The following is a 22,250-nucleotide window of genomic DNA, read 5'->3' on the forward strand; positions in this document are numbered from 1 at the left end:
CAAACTATCTTGTATAGCACACCTGATCTTTTTGTACCCTATTTATTTAGGAAAAGATTGGCTGCCAAATTCAGAATTTCCTAGTTTTTGTGGAATTAAAGGTAATCAGAACGTAAATATGGCCTACAATTTAATTCTAAATTCCAAGTCTAATCTACTAGTCTCTTTCAGATGACCTTCAAGAGAAGGCCAAAGAACCCCATGACCCTATAAATGCTTTGGTCTCCTATTAACTTAATATATTGGATTTAAAAATTGAATGGTGGTGTTTCAGATTTGGTTGAATTAAACTTGATTTGAAAAGGTCATTCCTTATTTTAAAGCAAGCTTATAATGCTGACCCTGCTATTTTAAAGCATTTAATGAACATTTGCTGTGAGTGTGAAAAGATTTGTATTACTGCAAAATTAGTTTTGGTGGCTTTGAGCATTGTAGAGAGAGCCTGAAAAGTACAAGTGAGAAATGCTATATGTGCTATTTATTTGTGCATCTTTGGTAATTTAGTTAAACGTTTAGAGATATCAAAGCTGGAGGATGGCTTACTCTAGTCACAATACCTTTTTGTAAACAATCGATATTGCCCTCTGTAGTGCCCTCTAGCTTGAAAATAATCTTTTATCAACAAAAATGATAGTTACATTGTGTCATGAAAATTTTGTTTGCTTTATGTGGAAAGGAACACTAAGTATAATGTAGCTAGATTGTATGTATAAGGATGTGTGTATGTACTAGGTATATATCATCACTAAAGGAAATTTAGAATAAGTGCTTGCAAATCTAAGGGCTTGTCCACTCTGCAATTTATAATTGTTTTAACACATTAACCAACATACTTGTAAAATCTAGCGTGGACAAGGAACAAACATTTGTTGCCAAGTCACTTTTTTAACCCTAGGGTTAAATATTCTTTGTATAGGTTGCAAGTTCCAGTTACTTAATATGTACAAGATTACAGCTTATAATGTAGTTGTAAACCAAAATACTCTGTGCAGAACGGGGGAGGAGGGAAGGCTTGTGCCCTTCTTTGCTTCTTTATGAGACTAGGGAAGACCCGGATGAAAGTTTAAGTATCTTCTGCTTGTTTTTTACATAAGTATCAGGAATGTCAAATTGGTCATCACTCTGATTTTGTAGAAGATGTATTGGGAGACTCAGAATATGCTTATTGTGAGCACGAACAATTTAACTGAAGGAGCAAGAGAGTTGTATTTTTAACACAGATGTTCTTTATCCAAATTAGAGCTGATTGGGAATTTTTTAGTGAAACTATTTTTTTCAGAAACTGTTGATTTGCCAAAATTGAAATTTTTCATGGAAATGAGTTTTGACAAAACTTTTGTTGAGAGAGTTTCTCAAGATAGAATTTCAAGAGAGACCACCACCCCCAGAATAGCCAAGAGCCTGGTGGTGGTTAGGACACCAGTAATCAAGTCCTTGTTCTGAATTAGGCAGAGCATGAACCTGAGCCCCCACATCCCTTAAGAGTGCCCTAACCACCAGGCTATTGGCTATTCTGGGGGCAGTGGGAGGTCTCTGGCTTTTCACACACAAAACATTTCAGAAGATCTCTGCTCTGTCCCAATGTAGAATAGGAAAAATTTTGAAGTCTCAAAAATGTTGGTAGGACACAAACAAGTTTCTCACTCAATTCTAATCCAAATGTTACTTATTTCCAGTAGTGCCCACTATGTGATAAATGCTTTCCGAATAGAAGTAGAGATGGTCCATGTTTCATGAAGCTCATGTTGAAGTTATGCAAGCTGTTGAGGGTGGGGAGGGAGAGGAGTTTTAAGCTGTCTGGCCATAGCTTACCCTCTCAGTTGCTTAACTTTTATTCTTGACTCTTATAGTTTCATTTCTCTACTTCTCTGGTAGTCATAGTGCCTTTCAGAGAAGGGGACAAGATTTCAATTTCTAATGTAAAAACTAGAATATGAATCTTTCAATTTTCAGACATCATAAAGAAGCAAAAATCATGGCAACCCACTTTTTTCTTTGTAGACTGCCTTTAATTTTTTTTAAGTGTGGGGATCAGATGAAATGTTTAACTTGTTAGAGAAACTCCAGATTTCCTCTAGCAATTAACACTGAACTCTTGAATGAATACCCAAAAAAGAAATAATATTAGTATATAGCAAGGTATTGTTCTTAGTTTGTGTGTGAACTAAAACATTTGTTGTGAGGTAATTCAAATTGATTGATGGAATTATAATGGCTTCTGGGACAAGTCAGTGGGCTGCTTTTTTTTTTTTTCTTTTTTCCTTTCCATAACGGATCTGTTCTCAGAGCTGGTATTAGTATATCCACAAGGGTTAGTATTCATGGGGCAATGCAGGGTCAGTACCATATCACAGCCATACATAATCCTGTTTAGATTGGTAGCCCTGTTTCCCTCTCCCCTTCCCTTCCTCCTCCACCCCCCTCAAAAAAAAAAACAAAAACCTGGCTGCTACACAGAAAAGATTTGAGGTCAAATTGATATTTTTTGCAGAAACCAAACTTATTTTATACATCCAGTTACATAACAGTATAGTAAGAAAAAAATGAAAGAAAAGATCCTGTATGCTTTATCTGGAGGGAAGTGCTGCAGCTAATCGTAGCTGGTTATTCACCTGTTCTATACCACAAAATTGTTTGGAGCCCACACTGTTAAGACAGCACTTAAGAGATCTAAGATACCTAAAAGCAAGAAGTCAGATAATCCTATTTAGATTATAAACTACCTGTTCGGAAAAGGGCCAGTGCTAATGGGTTCCCATGGCTTTACGTGTGAGACTATTCATTTCTTTAAAGACTGTCAGAAAGCTTCTGGAGCCAATACAATGGTGACTATTAAAATCTCTCCTAGCCTGGGTTGAGAGTCCATTTTACAATCCTCTCTGCTCTGCAGATGACTTTCAGAATGCCTGAATCACTGGGTGTAAAAATGTTGACTGACTTCTTACTGTAATATGTCTCCAATATTACTGCTACCCTTTGACTCCTCTGATCTAACCATATTACCCCAAGTTATAGAAACCCTGGTCCTCCCAATTTAAAAATATTTGAACAAAACCAGATATTAGAGTAAAAACAAATGTTAAACTCCACTGTTGATTCTCTTTGTTAAATCATCTCTACATTGGCTATTAAAATTGTAAACTCTTTGCAGAGGTGCATGTTTTATTTATTTACATGACATATAGGGGCCCAAAGAGTCAAAGGTGTTAACATAACCCAGTCACTGTCCAACATTTAAACAAGGTTCAGGGTTTGATTAGAGACCTCAGCCTGCTTCATACCATGGCAAACACACCATTAAAAGTCCTTTTAACATTTTATTAAAGATACAGAAAAAGGAAAACAGGTAAAGCATTTGACAAGTATAGTATTAATTTTTTTCCTTTTCTTTTAACAACATCCCTTTCCCTTTAGCTGGAGTTTTTAGAAGGAAAAAAAAAACCTTGTTTGACTGTCTCTTAAATAATTATCCTTTCTGGGGAAAAGAGGAGTTCATTGAGATTGGCTGGAGCTATTAAGTCTGATTCCATTTCCTAAGAAGACAGAACAAACATCCGAAAGGGAGAGAAGAAGCAGCTTCTTTCTCTGATATTGACTTTCATTTGCAATCTCACTGCTGGAAAAACATAGGCACAGCACCTGGTCATAGCTACTCCAAGACCTGGCAACTCATATCAGAATTGCTTTTAGTTACCTCTTTGGTTACAGGCTTACAGCATTGCTACAAAATATACAGTCTTGGTGGGCTAAGCCAGACTCTGTCTAGACAGAAGGAAAAAGAAGAGGGGGTAGGAAAGAGAAGAAATAAAGTAAGGAAAGGACACATTGGGGGAAAGAAGAGGCAGAGACAGTCATTCTCATATCTAGGTGGTGATTGGGCTTCAGCCAGGGCTGGTTGAGGTGCCAATGTCATCTGGTTCCCTCTGGCCATCTTTCAGGATTGGAATGAAGGAGGTCTGGGGTCCCAGAAGATGGTGCAGGTGGCAGCTGTGATGGTGAAGCCTCTCCAGTAGTCATTTTTTCTCCCAAAGGGAATTATGGGTGGAGTAGCCCATCCCCTCATTATTCTGTCCACCAATTAGGCCTAATATCTGACATACTAATTTTGGTTAACTGATTTTCAGTTTCACACTGTTCTTGTTTACCTGGCATGATCTTAACAGACCTTGAATTATTATATCAGTAGCCTTTTTGTTTGAACTAATTCAGTTTTTCTCAGCAACATTTTGTTATAGGTTATTGTGATATCTTATGAACTTACACTCACTCCTTATAGATGAACTCACAATTAGGGTAAATTTATAAACCCAATTATCACAATATGACTTACTTTCATCTATCTGAAAAGTACTTGTAGTGCTAGAACTAAACATAAAATATCTTCAGGACCTCAGGCTTCTCTGTGGTGAAGGACTGCAGACAGTACGGCAAAGCTGTTGCATTACTGCTTACGTCTGAAGCAGATCAGTATATCCACACCAAGCAGTCTGCCTTGTGTAAACTGTTTCAGCATGTCTACACTCTGCATTCCTTCCAAATATTGCCAGAGCAATACATTGAGACACAGGTTCCTCTTCATAACTGTCTAAAGCAGGGATATGTGGGACAACATATAAGAAGGGTATTCTGACAAACAAGGGTAATACCTCAGAACACTTCCTGTCCCAAAGTAATGTTGTTTGAATGTCTATCCATATACATATTCCACTGTTTGAGGTGCGCTCAACATGCACATGCCAAGTCTTTTTTCTAATCAGTTGTGCCCACTGAGCTGGCACATGCGCCATGTATGTCTTCATGCCTGCAACAGAGGACATAAAGGATAGGGCTCCATTTCCTTCTCACCATCCATAGCTAAGAGTTGAAGTTTGTCAATTCTCTTACCATACTAGCCATTGTCTTGTAAATGGTTAGTTTATAGCTAGCACTAATAGGTTTACTTTAGTTTCTTGATGGTTTCCATTTTAATCACATTTGGGAACTTGTTTTGCTTGTTTTGTCTTTCTGGGAGTACTGGGTACCAGTCTGGTCAGTATGACTGATCATAGGTCCCCAGAATTTAAACATTGTTCATCTTGTGAAATGGTCATGCTGTTGAATGGTGGTTACATAAGATGTTTGTTCTGCCTCAGAAGGTCACATCCCTGACCAGTGTGACATTTACTGATCGTTCTGGAGAAGAATTCCGCAAGCTCAAGAATCTCATCTCAGGGGATTTCTTCTTGAGCAGTCATTACATACACATTCAGGCCTAGCTTTGGTTGCTAAAAAGTACAAGAGATCTTTGAGGAGTACTCCTGCAGCTTTGTTGTCACAGATTGTGGAAATAGCCCTCAAATAATCTGTTCTGAGAGAGTCTTTGGGAGACAGTGGTAAGAAGGGGTGCAAGACCCCCAGGGAGAAGAGGGGCAGATCATCTCAAAGTATGACTTCCAGATCTCATAAAAATCCTGAGAAATAAATGATGCTTCAGAAGTCTCTGAGCATCCATACTGGTATTGTTTGAATGAATTACACTTACTTCAAATCTCACCTGGTATCATTTTGGCTATTTGGGTTCCTTGATAGAGATCCTGTGATCAAGCCTTAGCAGTGCCAACTGCCCCAGTACCATAGCATCAATACCATCCGTTAGTGGATGACCAGTGTAACTATGACTCCAGCACCAACAAGAACTTATATTAGCACCTATTTCTCTCATGCCCATTTCTTTGGTACAGATGCAGTTTGAGCTACTCCAGCGTTGACTGTATCGGGCAACCACAGAACTTACCATTTCATTGGTACTTGATTCCACTTCTTGCTTCCACAAGACTACTCCCATTGGCTCAGTCTGCAGCATAGGTTACAGTACAGTCTACTGTACCAGTACTGACTAAAGAGCATCCCATGTATATTCCCACTACTCCAATGGGAACAGCACTGTCCTTTAATGAGGACTATTTCCACCTCATTTACTTCAGTGGTCAGTGGAGGGCCGCCTCCTACAAGATCGCAGTTATCAGGACTCGCTGAATCCCCTATCCTACAGAGAGCATCTAAACCAGACTCCCACTTTTATGGTAGGAGCTCATACGCTCACTCTAGATACTGATACTCATTGCCTTGGCTACCGGTTGGTATCTTATTTTCCTGCATCCCTGGAATTTTGGGGTAGCTTGGGGACCCCCCCTCGAGCATAGAAGACTAATCTCAACTACATATTCAAGACTTAAATCTCTAGCCCCTGATCATCGGAGACCAGTTCACAAGGCTTCTTCTCTGGACCAAGACTTGCAGGCTGAGAACAGACCATCCCTGCACTCTCAAAGGGCAACTGACAGAACCTGTTTATTACCACTAAGTGGAAAATCTATTTAGGTTTGGAAGCCCACTGTAGGGTCTGTGGTGCTGGAGACATGAGTGACAACACAGTCCTGAAGTGCTGTATTATCAACATGCAAAATGTCCCTGATGGATTCCCCAAAAACTGGGGCAGTAGATAGAATCTGTATTTCCACATGTCAATCCATACAACCATCAGAGTATGACAGCTGAACAGGCCACTACTCCTTGGTATCTGAGATGGATCACAAGAGCCTGAATGTTTAGTCTAGCAAAGAAAATGGTACATAAATCACACATGTTCTAGAGTGGACAATCTTCCCCACTGTAGTCTAAGCTGGGGCAGGGGAGATTGTAACATTATCCTGCTTTAGTCAGGTTAAGTTTTAATATACACACAGGAGAAGGCACTGCTTCACTGCCACTTCATAACGAGCAGAATGTGGTGGTTGCCTTCAGCAGGACATATGTAAGACATTTTTTTTAGCCTGTTATGCTTTGTACAAAATTTGTGAAAGCAGGACGGGAAGTTTCATTCTGACAGTGAGCTGAGATGCCAAGCTGAGGAGGCAAAGTATTTCACTAGTCAGTGCCATAACCTATAATTAGGTACCCCACAACAACTGGCTTGATAGATGTTCTGATATAATTAAGAATGTCCTCTATCAGCACTTTGGAAAGAGAAAATGAGGCAATGCAGATTGATACTGACTTTTTATATTTATAAGTTGACACCAACATTTTCATAGTGTTGATTGTTGGTAACTTTCTGGAAACTCCAAAAATGATCATAGAACAGAATATCTGAGCATTAATTTTTTTTAAAATAAAAGCTGCAGTTCTATTAATGATAAGCAGTACTTCAGCAGCATAGCAGAACAACTAAAAGCAGTATCTCAGCAGCAGCAGCAGTGCTGACACAACACAGAAGCAGTAGTAGTACTTCAGTTCCCAATAAGGCTGCATACTTGCCCAAGTCTGTTGTAATAAATCAAGAAACAAAAGGAACAAGAACAAGGAGAACAGAATCTTTGTACTTCTGAAATTATAAGTGGTGCAGGTATAGCATTTAGGGTCTAGGTTCTTACCTGTTGGGACTAGTGTTGAGTGTAGATGCAGTCATAAGTGAGGAGTGCACTGGATGCATTCTACAGGGATGAAATGTCATTTAGCAGTAGATGAAGAGCTGTCAGTTGGTGTGCTTTTTGCTACTTTTTAAATTACATCTAATGTGCCCAAGTGGGGAGCGATTATGATATTTGTTGCTGATCTACTGAAAATCAGTTTGATTTGCCAGTTGTAAGACTTTTTAAAAATTTTCCTGTGTGCTGGCTTGTGTTACGCAATTATGTGCCAATATTCCACTGCATATGTGTGCATATATAAATTAATTGAAAATATTTTTAGAGTACTCTTGCTCAGTGCTGTAAATTTGCATGTATCTAAGGAGGTTGAATAGAATTTCAATTTTAATGTGTGAATTTGTTGATTATGGTCTGCAGAGATCAAATTTGGTAAAAATAGATAGAGATATTCCCCAAGTTCTACCCACTTAAGTCTCCAGAGTGAGACATCATTTCTAGTAGATTGTGATAGCCCAGAATCCAGTGTGCCTTTTGTATCTTGCTAGGCTCTATTAGGCGTCTTGGATCCTTCTTGATGGATGAAAAAATACCTGATGGAACTCTTTGAAGTGACAGCTTCTTGTAGTCCAGTAAACTGTTGCGTTATGAACTCCTGTCTCCAGTCATCCAAGGACATGCAGATAATCTTGCAGTAGAGTAATAGGTAGACCATTGCTGAGACCCTGTAATGGTGGAGGGGTCATATCCATTTCAGTGAAGCTTGTGGAAGGCTGCTTTACCTGGTATCCTCATTGCTAATCTAGAGAAGCAGATAGTTGAACTACTTGTTCTGCTGACTTGTGGCAGGAAACATGTAAAAATCGTTACTTACACTAGATAGTAGGCTTGATCCTGACAGGGAGCAGCAGAAGGATTGGCTAATAAACTAGAAGTTATCAGATTGATAATTGGTACTGAAGTACTTCAGTTGAATAAATAGATCTGGCTTCTGTTCGGCTAATGATACTGGTTGGGCAACCCGTTTTGAACACTTGACTTTGAAATATGGCAGCCTAAGGAATTCTGGAATTTGTCAACTTCTGCCCTTAAAGTTGTCCCTTTCAACCAACATGAAATATGTTGATAGCTCGTAACTGGGTTCAGAGGAGAGGTGGAATTGTGGTCCCAAGGATAATGGGTAGGAACCAGTTGGTGTATCTGGGAAATAAAGATTTCAGTGTTTTGGGTATTAATCAGCCTCCAGAAGGTGTTCCATACCTTGCTTATTTTATCCCTCTGAATGGAAAAAAAGGGATAAACTTACAAATATTCAGCTTTGCTGGTTGCGGTGTCCACCCTTACAATAACAATGACTGGGCCCTTGAATTGCTAATCTGACTTCTACTGCACATCCCTAATCAAGCACACAGTGAAATCCTACATGGAGAGCTCTTCATCTCTAGGGTTTTTCCATCTGTAATGATGGCAGGTGGAAGATCAAATAGTCTGTCTGAGCCATTGAGCTCTTAGTCCTAGTTCCCATCCCTGTCATTGTGAACACTGCCCTCAGCAACATTCTACCATGGGCCACTCTGCTGTTAAAAGTTCCCAGACAAACTTAAGACATCTTGTGGATGAGAATTGTGCTTTAACTTCTTGAAGGGATAAGTCAGCCTTCTCACCCTGAAAGTCTAGTCCTGTGGTTCTCAAACTCAAACCCCTTTCACATAGCAAGCCTCTGAGTAACCCCCGCCCCCTTATCCATTAAAAACACTTTTTAAAATATATTTAACACCATTATTAATGCTGGAGGCAAAGTTCATGACCCCCCATGTAATAACCTTGTGACCCCCGAGGGGTCCCGACCCCCAGTTTGAGAACCCCAGTCTAGTCATTGCTTTAAATCTCATTGAATCTCACTCTCAGGCTGATTTTTGTTGTTTTTTGTTTTGTTTTGTTGTGTTTGGTGTTTGTGTCTTGTTACTTCATTGCTTTTGCTGCAGTTGACAATTTCATGCACATTGCAACACTTTCATATGCCACTCTCTTCCAGTTGGTGTACTTACAATCACTGTGGATTGCATAATTGCCTCTGCTTCCAGGTAAATTTTAATTTGCCTTGAGCCAGTAGCATCCTGACCATAAGAGGAGTTTTACATGGAAATACATTGAGGATCCAAAACTTGCAGATAGAATACACAAGAATTCTGAGATCTCTCAGTTGTGAATGTTGGTGACAAATTATATGCTATAATTGAGGCAAATACACAGTGTTGTATGTAAGCAAGGGGCTTCATGGATAATTACCCTTTGGCTGCCACCAGGCACATAAACCATAATGCACAGAACATTCATCTAGGATAGTTGCAGAATTGAGTTGGAACATCGTGACTGCACTGGAAGGGCAGTTGAACAAGTGTAGCTGTGATCCCATCACTTCCCTTCTGCATTGACTAGTTGAATTGATCTCTGAAGTGTGTACAAGACTAGCTGGAGAGCTAGTGCAAGTGATGAAATGATATTCTGTACTCTTGTGAAACATTTGAAGCACTCATGTGGACAGTGTCCCATATACTGGAATGTGTACTGTAAATGCCGAAAGTTTCCAGGATAGACTGGCCTTTTATTGTCTCAATGCCCCACCTAAACCACTAGGCGACTTCAGTGTCTAATCAGCCAACATACTATTCTATGCATCTGAAGAAGGGAGCTGTAGCTCACAAAAGCTCATGCTGAAAGAAATTTGTTAGTCTCTAAGGTGCCACAAGTACTCCTGTTCTTTTTGCGGATATAGACTAACATGGCTGCTACTCTGAAACCAACATACTATGGTAGCTCCAGTACAATCTGAAGGACCACCTAATTTCTAAGATTAAACCAAGCCTGAACGAGAGCTGTCTCCTACAGTAACTCCTCACTTAAAGTCGTCCCGGTTAATGTTTCGTTGTTACGTTTCTGATCAGTTAGGAAACATGCTCGTTTTAAAGTTGTGTAATGCTCCCTTCTAATGTCGTTTGGCAGCCGCCTGCTTTGTCTACTGCTTGCAGGAAGAACAGCCTGTTGCAGCTAGCTGGTGGGGGCTTGGAACCAGGGTGGACCAGCAGCGCCCCCATTAGCTCCCCACTTCCCTGTGCAGCAGCTGCCCAGCAGGCTAGCAACTGCAGCTGTCCCTCCGCCCCACTGCCATGTGCTGCTCCTGCCCTCTTCCTTGGAGCTGCTCCCCAAGACACCTGCTTGCTGTGCGGTGGGGAGGGAAGGAAGAGGGGGCTAATGTCAGGGTGTCCCCCTCCCCCGCTCCTGCACCCCACTTACCTCATCTTCAATAGAGCAAGGGGGACACACCAGGGCTCAGAATGGAGGGAGCTGCAGCAGCCGCGGTCTCAGCAAGCTGATATTATTAACAAGGCAGTGTACTTAAAGGGGAAATGTGCATCTCTTCCTCCATTCCTGCTGCCTTGTAGAGTGAGAGAGTTAACCCTTGAGGGCTCAGCCAATTGCTAGTTCATCATTTAACAGTAAGGGAAATATCCCACCCTCTGACTCCTCCACCTCAACTAAGCTTCACAATCATCATCACTGTATACCAGTATTAAATTGTTTAAAACTTTGTGTGTGTGTGGTCTTTGGTGAAAAACATTTCCCTAGAACCTAACTCCTTCATTTACATTAATTCTTATGGGGAAATTAGATTCGCTTACATCATTTCGCTTAATTGCATTTTTCAGGAACTTCAACATTAAGTGAGGAATTACTGTACTATTTTGCAATGGGGAAAAAAGTTGGGTTCTCTTTGGAATGTTTTGAAGGAGGAGAGTCTTCCTGCAAAAACAATATTGTAAACCTTAAATTATCTCCCAAAAAAAAAAAAAACCCAAACCTCCCCTTATTAAGGAAAATACGAAGTTCTCAAGGATTCCTAAAGGGTGGGGGTGGAGGGAAAGTATCCCCATAAAGTGGACTCTGAGCTCTAAGGATGCAAAGCTTAAGTCCTTCTGGTTTGTCTGCAAGAATGAAACAGATGTAAGGAATAGTATAATCATGGCTTTGATTTATGTAAAATGGGATATGTTGATCTCTACCTGAAGTCATAGAATAGATACTACAGAAGGCTTATTCTCTGTACTGGTTCAGAACTTAATATTGGTTGTAAATTTACCTTCCTACCTTGGAATTGTTTGTTTGAAGCAACTTCAATTTAGCCCTTCCTCCCCAATTTTATTTTTAAGTTTAGAGTGGCCATGCGTTTCCATTCCTGACATGCATAAAGTCTTCCTTCATCCAAAAGTGTTTCCTAGCTAGTAACAAACTTGTTCCTTGAAGGTGTACTTTCATAACGGCTTAAGTCCATCCAGATCCTTTTATCAACTTTTAGAATATCTTGCTTCCTTTTTGCTCCTGGTCTATTCAAAAGTCTGAATCAGTGGACTTCTTCTGACATCACTCCAGGCAGAATTAGAAGCATCCTGCTGGGGGTCTGCAAATAGCTTGCTAGTCATGTTGCTGGCTCCTCATTCTGCTTGCTAAATCACTTTGAGACTGCGAAAATATATTCCCTAAAATAACTTTTCTGTATAGGCAGTTGCTGTAGTTGGGATTTATGTGATCAAGAACAGGAGGATGCTAGTTCCCATAACTATCTTTGTGATCCACACTGAAAAGTCTAGATCCCTCTAGTCTATAAACTTGCAGAAGTGCAAGACCTCCTCCTTGTTTCCAAGATTGTTATCTGGGAAGAGGCCCAAGAAAGATCACTTAATTTTGCGGAACAGTGGATCAGGAACAAGAAAGTAAAGAAGATGAACCATTGATATTTTTTCAGTTTGGCAGTTCCTTTGCTCATTATGTAGGTAACTGAAGTCTACCTGTTACTTGAGTGGAGCAATTCTGTTTTTGAGGGTGATGGGGTACATAGCTTCAGCCCTGGAGTAATGAAGGACAGCTAGGTAGTCTTGCTTTTGAGTTCTGTTGATACTCAGCTTAGCTTCAGCTAATAATACTGCTTCTGAATTTTCCGTATATAAAGCAATTAAGCCAGACTAGGATTTTCTTTGGCTCTAAGAGTGACATGTACTTAAAGATTATTTGTCAAAATTCTATCTTGTGAACTCCTGTACTGAATGAAGAAGTGGATATAGATAATTTTGTTAACCAAGTTTTTTCCTGCTGCTCAGTACAGCAACTCATCATTAACCTTCTGGGAAAACTGTTCTGTTTCATATTTCTTATCCTCTCATTCCAGTCTCTTAATTTCTGTGTGCTGACTCCTATTCATCCCCATCCAACTAAACATATCTAGTTAAGGGTAATAAGGTATTTTAGGGATCTTGTGGTAGTAGAATATCATAGTACGTGCTGCGGTCACAGCTGTGGAAGTCTTCTCCTGGGAAAGAGAGAGTAAGTTGTCACTGGAGAGTGGCAGAGAGAAAAGGTGTCAAATTTCTCTACATTTAAGTATCTCAAGGTGTATGCTAATTAATGTGGAAGAACCCAGATCTTGTTTTCAGCACCTTCAATAAAGGAAAGCAGAAGTTAAAATAAAATCTTCATATGCGCCCTGCTATTGCGTTCATACAAAAATATACTGATACTTGGCGTTGGGGGTGTGGGGGAGTTTCCGTTTATATTCTGACAAGTTCCACCTACATATAGATCAAATGAGTTTCACTGTACTAATACACTAGACACAGAAGTTCTTCAAGAATGTTTCCTGCTTCTGTCTCCTAAAGCCAGAAGTTAATTTTAATGTGACTTTAACTTTGCTAAAGAAATCACAAAGTGTAATTGTGTGAAAACCAAACTGATGTGAACAATAAACCAGCTCATAAAGAAGTGTTGGGATCCATCTTCTTGTATTCCTACTCTGTTGTAGCTGCAAGTCCACAGCTATCCTGTAAGACTGTACCACATTTGCTAAATGAGAGCTTTCTTTCATAAGGATTACAATATAATATAGGCTCAGCATTTTATGTTCAGGGACTGAACAGCATATATGATGTCTCAATACTGTAAGCAGAGCATAAATAGCTTTTTTGAGAAACTCTGCATTATAATAGCTATTAAATTCAAACAGAAGCTTCATTCAGAACTGAAGATGAGGGTTAATTATCTTATTGACTGACAATGTGGGATAAGAGGTTAGAGAGCCTAGTAACTACGTTCCTCCTTTTTTCCCCCCCTTGGAAATTTTGTTCCCTCTGAATTTTCCAGTTGAGGCTTTTGGGCTCTTCTGCAGTAGAAATATCTGTAAACTTTGATCATACTTTTGATTGTTCTTCACTGCATCTGTTGAAATTACATGTGTGTCACTCAAATGAGAGAGAAGAGAGTTAAATGCTGGGTTTTATTTGTTTAGATTTGCTCATAAGACCTAAAAATGGGTTGTTCCAACAAGTTTTGGGTTCAAAAGGTAGATGAGTAATACTCTGTAGGTGTGTATCAGAGGGGTAGGTGTGTTAGTCTGGATCTGTAAAAGCAGCAAAGAGTCCTGTGACGCCTTATAGACTAACAGACGTATTAGAGCATGAGCTTTCGTAGGTGAATACCCACTTCGTCGGATGCACCTACAGAAATATTTATTTTTCATCCTTTTTTAAATTCGCATAGCATTTGAATAAAGTTTGTGATCTACAAATAGGTCTAAAACTAAATGAATTTAAAAGTAGTGTCTTAAGTAAAATGGATTGCAACCCCCCATACTGTTTTGTTACATTACCTATCTTAAAAAAGGAAAAGAACTTCTGCAGAACCAGAAATCTTTACCCTGTTAACGTGGCTCTTGCATTCTGAAACTTTTAAACCTTTAATTGCTGTTTTTAACTTAGCACCTTATTCTGAAAAGATAGCCATGATGCACCACTTCTTAAAGTGACAACCAGGGTGGATAAGAATCGGTGATGTTTTTTATTTAAATCAGATTTTTTTTTAATGAAATGCTCTGAAGGAAAAATCTATCTAAAAATATCTTTGAGCTATAATGTGTCTTAATTAAAACTATCTCATAATGGAATAGGGATTATAAATTGTAATTCTATAGTATGAGACAATATATTCATGTAATGTTTAAGAATTTTTTTTAAATAAGTTCCAGTAGTTCATGGATTAGGGACCCAATCTTATGGAGTTTCAGGGGCTTCTGTATAGATTATTTAGGTTAATTTTTCTATCTACCCAATGGGACTCAGTGCTCAGTCTGGAAGGTACCATCAGAGATGCTTAGTTTGCCATTCTCTAACTGTGTATTTGTGTCTCCAGAGATAACATGCTTGTTAACAGCAAAAATGTTTTTAAATAAATAAATATATAGAGGTGAGAAATAACAGACCTCAACCCTATTGTCCCTCTGCAAATTTGTGTACACAGAGTCAATCCCTTATCTCTCTCTACAAGTGCGAAGTTTCAGAAAGTTCAGTGAATAGAAGGTTGTTGGGGGCAGAATAGATCTGGACAAGGAGAAGAAGTCTGGAGATAAATGTGAAAAGGGAGGGACAGGCAGTAGAAACAAGAATGAAACTGAGCAGAGTATACCAGAAGTCTTGAGGTCTTTCTAAATTTAGCCTTCATTGATTTGAGATCTACCATACCATTCTCTTACTGTAAGAAAAAACCTACAATGTCAGCAGGCTGTAAAAGAGATCCAGTTTGGGAATATTTTAATTAAGTTCCTCTACCTGTGGGTAAGACAGGCATGCATACAAAATACAAACAGTGCAACAAAGAAATGCAGGACCTGGTTGCCCGAATGACACATCATCATGAGAAGTGTTCCTTCTCAGAAGGAAGCTGCGTTGAAGATGATGAAAGGAACATGTCTGAACATGCAGGATCTTCAGAATCACAACCAACAATATGTAGAAATCCATGATTAAATCAAGTCTTCCTGACTAGTGATTTAAATCATGAATTAAATCAATTTGATTTAAATCAGATCCACCCTGGTGACAACTTAAACTTTTGCCCATACTTTACAGTGTGTGGTAAGAAAATCTGGATCTTAGATTAATATGATCCTGCTACATATTTTCCATCATCTAAAGTCTGAATTTTGAGTAGAATCTCGTTCTTGAGATCTGCGTTCTATGGAATGTACCAAGGCTGTTGATTTAACACTAGAAAATACCCTTTTTCCTTATAAATCTCTATTCATAAACAATAACAAAGCTGCATATAGTGACAGAGTCCTGTGGCACCCACAAAAGCTTATGTTCCAATACATCTGTTAGTCTATAAGGTGCCACAAGACTCTGACTTTTTACAGAGCCAGACTAACAGCTACCCTTGTGATACAACACAAAACACCAGCACTGCCATATGAGGACAAATTCATTCAGTTATTCTAAGTACTGCATCATGTCAAAGCAGTGCAAATACTGAGAATTGTTTAGTCTGTGGCATCTTGATCAGCATGTTGTCTAACTATATTTTTAAGTGGGTAAGTGTGCTTTGATTTCCCCTATCTCCACTCTTAATGAATACCACATTGATATTTAACTCACTTTCTCTTGACTTTCACTCTGCAAACAATTGAAACTTAACCTCATTGAGCTAATTGACTTTATGCATTTGTTTCTTTAATGTGGTAGTTCTCGCACAGAGTTGCCATCCTGAAAAGTGTAGTCTTTTTTTAAAAATAAAGGAGAAGAGGCCTTTCCCCTTTTCTTGATTTCAGAATAAGTTATTTTAGGTCAGGAAGGAGAGGAGATGGGTTATCTCATTTCTAAAGTCTTGCAGTAATGGTGGATAGAATGGGCCCCTGTGACCAGCTGCAACTACTCCACATCCCAATAACCCAGTAGGCAGGGAGAGGAAGGAGCAGGCAACCATGCCTCACCAGAAGAAGTGTACCATAGCCAAGGCAGTCCAAGCTGTGTAACATCCCGAGATCTCTACTTGGGAGAGTGCTTGGGATAAGCATCCCCTTTTAAAAAAAAAAAATCATTTTAGGGAAACAGGGAAAGCAACAAGCTGGTTCGCCACATTTAGAAACGGGCCCATCTGGCTTCTAATCTCCTTGCTTCCTCAGTTTTGCTCAAAGCCAAATTTGCTGCTTGAATAGACATTGTCCACCATGAGGAGGGGAGAAAAACTAAGGAGGCTGGATAGGGTCAGGAGATTCTTATTTCTGGGGTGGGTGGGGATGTACATGTTTCCTTTCAGCCTACTTGATAATGTGATGTATTCCCTGCCTCTTGTTATTGAAGGGCTGTAGGAATAATGTATCTGATGTTGACATACTCTCAGATGTTATCAGAGAATAGGGAATATTCTTGAAACTAGCAAAGGGAATGAAGAAATGCCTTTGTGCCACTCCATGCAAAAATAAAGTAACCTTCTCACCACTTTTACAAAGTAAGAGCGAAAAAAAACACTTCATAGTCTGAATTTACCCAAAGCCTTGATGTTTTTGTATGCCAGGGTGAAAATTGACTATGTGTATTAAAGGGACGATCTTACATTCTCTTTTCAAGGTGAATCTTCCAGAAGTTTATTTGCAATATTACAAAATTGTAAATCATTAGCAGATCACATTTTAGAGGAAACTTACTGGCTTTCTGAATTGCGAACTGCAACTCAGGCATATGTTCATTGCTAAGGCTAATATGTCAAATTGACTTCATACTGTTATACTTCAACACATGCAAATCATTCATTGAAATGAACTAATTTATTTAAATCTCCTTTTAGCTCCAAATATTTCATAATTTTATGTGGTTTGGCAAGTTGTATGCTGGAGTTTCTCACTTGGCTGAACAAGTCTCTTTTGGTAGTTTAATTTATAAACAGATCTTTAGCACAAGCAAGAAAATGAAGGCTGACCGCCAACTGAAAAAAATCACAGCAGCAAGAGTAAACAGTGTCATATCAGGTTTTCAATCCAAACAAATTTACATTTGGCATTAGCAGGACTCTTAGCAGTACTTTTTTAGGTGTGAACAAATATCCCGCATTAATTTAAATTGTTAGAATTAAGCCAGTAATTTTGAGATTTTTATTCATCTGTGTGGAATTATAGTCATAGAAATATAGGATTGGAAGGGACCTCTAGTCAATCCATCCTCCCTGTGCTGAGGCAAGACCAACTATACCTAGACCATCCCTAACAAGTGTTTGTCTAACTTCTTAAAATCCTCCAAGGATGGCAACCTAGTCCAGTAACTAACTATCCTTATAGTTAGTTGAAATATATTTAAACTTTTTCTCTATAAGGTTAGTTTTCTTAATATCTAACCTTAATCTCCCTTGTTGCATTTTAATAGGTTGTCTTATTTAGAACAGAAATAGCTCTTTTTTTGAGTGTTTTCAGTGTGGCTCCCTCTTGATGAGATGTACATATGCTCTAGGACATCCTACTGAACGCTCTAGAAAGCAGTGATCGTAGAGGACATCCAGGTGAACCTCCCATTCATTCACAGGGGACATACAAAAGTGCAACTTTAGTAGTTCCTCAGTTCCTTCTGACCTTCATCTGAAAGTTGGAACTGAAGGTCAAAACCTGTAGTTATTTCCTTTTTTCTTTAGAAAAGCAAAAACCACTCCTGTATCTACAGCTTTTGATTGGTACATCAGTTACAGCCATAGATTTGGTTTTTCTGTACTCAATTTTTGGTATGACCTTTGTTGACCTTGTGTTCAGTGTTGTAGGTGTAGATCCCAGCAAGATGTCTGGGTTTAAATGTTGTACATAATTGTTCCAAATTATGGATCTCGGATCAACAGTCTTAGTGCCTGAATGGAAATAAATAGTTTCCCAGGGTAGTGTGCAGCCTTCTTTGCCTTTACTTCCTGCTCTCATAGGAATTGTAAGTAAATGCTTGATCTTTCTGCTTGAGTTGTCTCTTCAATCATCTGAGTTGGTACCATCCTAGAGACTTGAGACCACTTCCAAAAACAGCCCATAGACGCCTTCAGTCAGGGATTCAGTTGCATAAAAGGTGGGGGTGGCCTTAGTGCATGCTACTTCCTTGATGCTGAAAGGACAGGGAGAGGAGGCTTTGTTTTCTCTAACATCCTTCAGGATATTTCTGGAAGATGTGGAAGCCTGGGTCTGTGCCTGTACTTAATGCTAAAGGAGGCTTTGGAATAGTTAAGGCAGGATTCTTCAAGGGAAATACGAGCGCATAATGCTTTGATATAGCTGCTTCACCTCAAAGGTTATCTGGTTCAGTGCCAGGGGAATGCTTCATACTTGCTGCTGAGGAGTCAGTGGGGAGTTACTGTTCTAGCATTCTGTTTCCTCTTCGGTATGCCCTAGAAACCATCCCTGACCTTGCTTTCCAAAGATAAGTGTTGAAAATTGCTTTGACATGGATGGTTTGGGGCTGAGCTCTTGTTGCAGCCATAGTCCTCAGCCCCAAGAGGCTACTGTATATCTGTTGCCTAAGAAAAAAGATTATGAAGGTATTTCTCTGCTTCAAAGACCTAGAGATTGAGCCCAAGAAAACTGACCACTTTGGGGAGGGAGTTGTATTTGTTGGTCACCCTTCAAATGAAGATTTCTGATTACTGAAAGATGACACACATTCACCTTCCTGTTTCGAAACCAACTTCTCTCTCTCTCTCTCTCTTTTTAATCAACTTTCCCAGAAGGAAAGGAGACCGACCAATTGTGCTTGATGGGGCAAAGAGTAACCATAAATATTCTTCAGGCAGTGCCTTTAGGACCTCAGCATGCTCTTGGACTACAGCTGTCTCCCTGAAAAGGGGCTAAAGGATCCAGACCTTAAAGATAGCCAAGATAAGTTGGTGGACTTGCCTTTTTAGGACCACAATCTATTTAGTAATAAGGCAGAATGTTGCTGCCTGGTCGGGGAAGTGGGGAAATACCAGACCAGTGATTCTGGAAACTACTCAAAAGGATTTTCTTCAGTTCCACTACATGTTATTGCTATACATTCTTTTTCAATCCATTTTCAGGTATTATCGCTCACAAGAGTACAAAGGCTTAAATTGTTTTCCTCTTCCAACTTGAAGCAATAGAGAAGGTCCCTTTGTAGTGCAAAGGAAGATTTACTTTATTTCCTTTTTAAAAAAAAAATAATAATAAAAGAAAAGCCTGTATCTCATATAGGCTCTCTGAAAATTGAACAAGTGCATAAAAAAATCAAATGTACATGGTAATATTAGCTTCTGTAATCTGTTCATTAAAGGGATCTTAACTTGACATAACCTTTTACCTCACTATTTCATAAGGTGTTTGTTTTCAGTTTGGGTTAGTCTTTCTCCAGTGTTGTGTAACTCTTCATATGCCAATTCCTATGCAGATTGAGTTTGTTTAAACATCTTGTTGCTTCCTGTTCAAAATCACTCTGATATAAATATTCACAATAGGGACCAGTTATGTGTAAACTATCACCGTCAAAATTGAAGCACATATTGAAATAACACATACTTAGTGTGCCATTTTTCTTTTAAATAACACACTAATGATAATTTTAACTTGTATAACAAAAGCTGTTGTTTTTACTGTTACCAAAATATCCTCAAATCTAAAATGTCAAGTTTATCCACAGCAGTATTTAACTTGGAGAAATTAAATGCTGGTATGGTTGAGCAGTTTTGGGATGAGGAAGCTTCTGTTGTGATGAAGTGGACATGCCAGCTGTGTTAAATTTGTCCATCCGGAAAGAACAGTCTGGGAAAGGATTTATCTTTTGTTGTACAAAGTTAACTTTCTAAATTCCAGATAGAAGTTTTTGGATGTTAAAGGCTATGTGTAAACCAAAAGGTTACCATTTATCTCGCTGTATCACAACATATGTGCAGTATATTTTATATAATTGAAGGAACAAATTTGAAGAATATCTACTGTTTCAATCCTCTGCAGAACTTTCAATTTTATTTTCTTCTCTTGCTTTGTTTTATTGGGTCATCTTCCCATTCGCCAAGTCTTTTTACATATTCCCTTTTCCTTCTTTGCTAAGAAACCAGTCTTGAGACTTAGTCTTTACACTTTCTTTATCTTGGATTTAAAACACCTAGTTTCATGTCTATACTAAAGTTACACTAAAAGACTGTTTAGGCTAATGCTCTGAAACTTTTAACTAAAGGAGTTTACAATAATTTAGAACTTCCTGGCATTCCAGCTGAAGAAAGAATGGACAGCAGTGGATCTGAAGAACTTTATTACCTGCCAGTCTTGTCAGCAGTTGAAAGCTGCTGCCTAGGGAAACAACAAAGATTAGGAGGAAAAGGAATGAAATAGCTGGATCACAACTCAATCTAACTTTTTTTTCTTGCTTCCTTTTCTTTGTCTTTCTGTAAAAATAGTCGGTCAACACACATCACTGAGAGCACACTACTGTGTCAGTCCCACAGAGAGGGAAGGGCTAGAGATCTACTGGCACAGTCTGGTACAATAGATTAAAATGTGCTATCTATATAATAATATTCCAAGGGTGTCGCTCTAAAGTATAGAATGTCTGAGTCAGTTTGAAGTGATGGAAACAGCTTCCAACATGGTTGAGATCTCCTTTTGTTTAGAATATCACCAGGTTGAATATTCACTCGGATTCTCTGTAACTGTCCAGTTTTCAAGTTCTAAGCCGTTTTGCCTTTACAAATTACACCTGGGCAACAGTACAGGCTTTCAGTGACTAGTTATATCACAGAGGCTCAACCCAAGCACTGATGTAGTAGTGGTTACCTTGAAATTTAGGGGGAAATTATAAAGAAATTGTTTATTGCACTCTTCATGGTGCTAACAGCATCACCACTTTGGAGATTGGAAAAATGTTTGTCTTTTTAAAAAACAAAACAAAACAAAAAAAAACTCTGAAGTGTTTTCAGCCTGGGAAGGTTTTTAGGTGATTTGGAATATTTGTTAGTTTTTATTTGGTGATTCTGTTGATGTGACTGTTACATTTTTGTATGGCATCACGAGAGCCTTTATCGTGTAACTGACAAGTGCAAATCCAGTAAACACAAATAAAAAAACTTTCACATACAAATACCACAAACTCAAGTTAACTTTTTTCTTTTCTGTTTTTTATTCTGACATACTTAAAGGATAGCACTGAATTTTAGTGAAGCTGCAACATCAGGGCACGTGTAAAGTTGGAATTGTTTGGCTCATTTGTAGAAAAATCCTAGGGGATTCACTCAACCTCTTTACATGTTATATCTCAGTGAAAGGTTCAGGATTAAGTTTAATAGTGAAAAGTGTATGGTCATGCATTTAGGGATTAATAACAAGAACTATTGTTATAAACTGGAGAGGCATCAGTTGGAAGTAACAGAGGAGGACGACTTCGGAGTGTTGGTTGATCACAGGATGACTGAGCTGCCAATGTGATATGGCTGTGAAAAAAGCTAATGTGGTCTTGGGATGCATCAGGCAAGGTATTTCCAGTAGAGATAAGGAGGTGTTAATACTGTTATACAAGGCACTGGTGGCACCTCATCTGGAATAGTGTGTGCAGTTCTGGTCTCCCATGTTTAAGAGGGATGAATTCAAACTGGAACAGGTACAGAGAAGGGCTACTAGAATGATCCGAGGAATGTAAAACCTGTCATATGAAGGGAGACTCAAAGAGCTTGGCTTGTTTAGCCTAACCAAAAGAAGGCTGAGGGGAGATATGATTGCTCTCTCTAAATATATCAGAGGGATAAATACATGGGAGGGAGAGGAATTATTTAAGCTCAGTACCAATGTGGACATAAGAACAAATGGATATAAACTGGCTATCAGGAAGTTTAGACTTGAATTTAGACGAAGGTTTCTAACCATCAGAGGAGTGAAGTTCTGTAACAGCCTTCCAAGGGCAGTAGTGGGGGCAAAAGACATAGCTGGCTTCAAGACTAAGCTTGATAAGTTTATGGAGGGGATGGTATAATGGGATAACCTAATTTTGGTTCTAAAGCTGGATG

General features: G+C 39.0%; 1 protein-coding gene across 2 annotated transcripts in view; it reads left to right on the forward strand.

The window, feature by feature from the left end:
• Window positions 1-22,250, forward strand: part of PPP2R3B (protein phosphatase 2 regulatory subunit B''beta) — a 100,697-nt gene that overhangs the window by 38,845 nt on the left and 39,602 nt on the right. The window lies entirely within an intron of this gene.

The sequence above is a fragment of the Gopherus flavomarginatus genome, chromosome 1 (genome assembly GCF_025201925.1).
Source record: "Gopherus flavomarginatus isolate rGopFla2 chromosome 1, rGopFla2.mat.asm, whole genome shotgun sequence".
NCBI classification, from domain to species: domain Eukaryota; kingdom Metazoa; phylum Chordata; order Testudines; family Testudinidae; genus Gopherus; species Gopherus flavomarginatus.